The 3,222-nt window shown below is 40.3% G+C and overlaps 1 long non-coding RNA gene across 1 annotated transcript; it reads left to right on the top strand.

Moving 5' to 3' along the window:
• The first annotated feature begins 1,587 nt into the window (after nucleotides 1–1,587).
• On the top strand, nucleotides 1,588–2,887 carry LOC131220552 (uncharacterized). Its single transcript, XR_009158677.1, has 3 exons — nucleotides 1,588–2,211; nucleotides 2,313–2,519; nucleotides 2,614–2,887. It is a non-coding gene; the product is annotated as an uncharacterized LOC131220552 (long non-coding RNA).
• The last annotated feature ends 335 nt before the right edge of the window (nucleotides 2,888–3,222 follow it).

Below are 3,222 nucleotides of genomic sequence, written 5' to 3'. Positions count from 1 at the left end.
CTCCAAATCTGTAAAATGCACATTAACATGTTCTACTATGATTAATACATCAAATGGCATGATTAAAACAGCAAAACAACCATTAAAAACTGATTTTTCGAATTTTAAAAAAAGGGGCCAAATTCATGCGTATATAGAAAAAAATATTAAAAATTATTAAATGGCACCCCAAATCTGTAAAATGCACATTAACATGTTCTACTATGATTAACACATCATATGACATGATTAAAACAACAAAATATATTAAAAAAGTATAAATACCTATTTTTGACGAATTTCTGAAAAATGGCGCACCGAGCTTTGATTCAAAAATCTATAATATAATGTGTTTTTCTATCAAATACCTAGCTAAGGTTGGTCGAAATTAGTAGTAGAAGGAGTTAGAAACAGTTTGGAAGCAAGAGGTTTCAAAAAAACAGCAAAAACAGAGCTAAAAAAAAAGTTACCGTTACGGGCCCGTAACGTTATGTCAGCCATTACCATTACCGAATGCCTTGGGAATCACTGATGATAAACTTTGATGTCACCTCCTGTTGAAATTGTTGAATTGATCAAGTAATCAATATGAGAGAAGCTAGGTCATGATCATGGTGGCTGGATATGTGAATGATGCTTGAACATTCTGGATTTTCATCACCATCTTGATTGACAAATTGATCACCTTGAGTTTGTTTTAACCCTATGTTAAATGCACGCAACCTATTACAGTTATTTTTAGGGTAGATCTCACAAGCGAACTCTATGCATTTCTAAATATTCTTGGTCTGCTATGATATCAGCTAGAAAATCGGAAGGCTTGGTCATTGATTTTGAAGTAGCTGTGCGGACTGGGTGACCCAGCGATTTGGGGCCCACAGGGGAGGTCTCGTGTTCGAGACTCCTTACCAGGGGTGATTAATGCGCATTTCACACAGTGCTCGAGTGGGGTAGCCCGTGGGATGCGGGGACACACTTGGGGTAGGCGGCCCATGTGATTTGGGGCCCACAAAGGGGGTTCGGCCGAGGTTCTAACCCATGAAATGTGGGGCCTGGGTTATGAGATAAATAGATTAATTTGCCATACTCTAACAGTTCGAGCTTTTAGAGCAAGTGGTTAATTGTCTTGCATCAAATTGGTATCAGAGCGGGAGGTCTCGTGTTCGAGACTCCTCACCGGGGGTGATTAATGCAAGGGCATTTTCACACTGGGCTCGAGTGGGGTTGCCTGTGGGATGGAGGGGCACACTCGGGGTGGGTGACCCATGCCATTTAGGGCCCACGGGGGAGGTCTTGTGTTCGAGACTTCTTACCAGGGGTGATTAATGCGCATTTCACACCGGGCTCGAGTGGGATAGCCCGTGGGATGCGGGGACACACTCGAAGTGGGCGGCCCATGTGATTTGGGGCCCACGAAGGGGGTTCGGCCGAGGTCCTAACCCATGAGATGTGGGGCCTGGGCTATGAGATAAATGGATTAATTCGCCATACTATAACAGTTTGAACTTTTAGAGCAAGTGGCTAATTGTCCTGCATCAATTCTTGCTCTGCTACAATATCAGCTCGGAAATCGGAAGGCTTGGTCATTGATTTTGTAGTAGCTGTGACTTTCTTTGGGTGATAAGTTCATCGTTTCTATGGTACATTTCAGTACTTCTATAGATAGATTTTAAATAGAGGTTTCTGAGTGTGAATTGTCTGTTGGACAGAAATGGGTACAACTGGCCCGTGTTGGTTCATTTCAGTTTTGTTTTGGTTTGGTGACTTGTTTTGTTTCGGACTGAAGTGATACAACTTCGACAATTCTAAGTCTTTTTGGCAATTTTAAAACCATGATTGGGAATTGTACAAATGTGCCATGGCATCTAGCACGTTATATGAATCTTAACCAAAAGAAGAAAAAAAAAATCCTGTCTTTCTAACCGAGCAATGTGGGAGCTTGTAAGAGTCAAGCAGTGTGATACAAGACATTCCTGGATGGCATGGACGGCTAACGAGCTTTAATACAAATTCATGTGTGATAAATCATGCATAGACTGCACTTTTCTAGTAAAATATGTGGAATTTATCAACTTTTTTGAGACATTCATGTGTAACTTTGTCCGGTGGACAGATCTCAGAGATTTAGATCTACGAACCAGTTTGTTTACCTTAAGACAGATTAGAGCTGCCACAGGCAACTTTCACATTTCAAACAAGCTTGGGGAAGGTGGTTTTGGTTCTGTTTACAAGGTATACTACAGAATCACTGTTTATCCTGATACATAATTACCTTTGAGACCAACATATTTCAAGTAAAAGGTAATAGAACTTCTTACATTACTATATTGCAGGGTCTATTATCAGACAGTACTTCAATTGCAGTGAAACAGCTTTCATCCAAATCAAAGCAAGCCGTGAATTTGTGACTGAAATAGGCATGATATCTACTTTGCAACACCCAAATCTTGTAAAACCTTATGGATGTTGTATCGAGGAAGATCAACTATTGCTAGTTTATGAGTACATGGAAAATAATAGCCTTGCTCGTGCTCTGTTTGGTGAGCTCATTTGTTTTTGTACCAATATGTGTATGCAGTACGGATGCAACAGGAAGTAATATGACTCATTTTTTCTTAACTGGATGATTTATAGGCCCAGAAGAATATCAATTGCAGGCTTGCAGCTTGATTGGCCAACAAGGCACAAGATTTGTGTTGGTACAGCTAGATGTCTAGCTTATCTCCATGAAGAATCGACACTGAAAATTGTTCATAGAGACATCAAAGCCACCAATGTACTGCTCGATCGGGATCTTATACCAAAGATATCTGACTTTGGTCTGGCAAGGCTTGGTGAAGAGGAGAAGACCCACATCAGCACTCGTATAGCAGGAACCATGTGAGTCATCATGCACAATTTTCCTCGTTATGAAATGGAAACCATACCTTCATACTCTTTAATGATAATATTCATCTGTGTTCAGACATAAAACTCAATACATTTCTTAGTTTTATCTTTTGAACCAGCATTCTGGGAAATTGGTGAATGAATGTGCCTGTCAAGAATTTCTCCTATGCGGATTAGCAGCAAGTTTCAATCTAAAATAGGGAACTGAATGAGGCAACCACATAAACTGAATAGGTCAACAAAAATGAGATAGAAGTTTGCATCACTTGTTTGACTCATGACATCACAGCAGTGCTGCCAACAGCCAAAATCACATCAATACCGGCACTAACCAGAAAATGAGATGGTGTCTGC

Source organism: Magnolia sinica, chromosome 12 (assembly GCF_029962835.1).
Source record: "Magnolia sinica isolate HGM2019 chromosome 12, MsV1, whole genome shotgun sequence".
Lineage (NCBI taxonomy): Eukaryota > Viridiplantae > Streptophyta > Magnoliopsida > Magnoliales > Magnoliaceae > Magnolia > Magnolia sinica.
The sequence above is the reverse complement of the archived record's forward strand: the minus strand, read 5'-3'. Positions and strand labels throughout refer to the sequence as shown.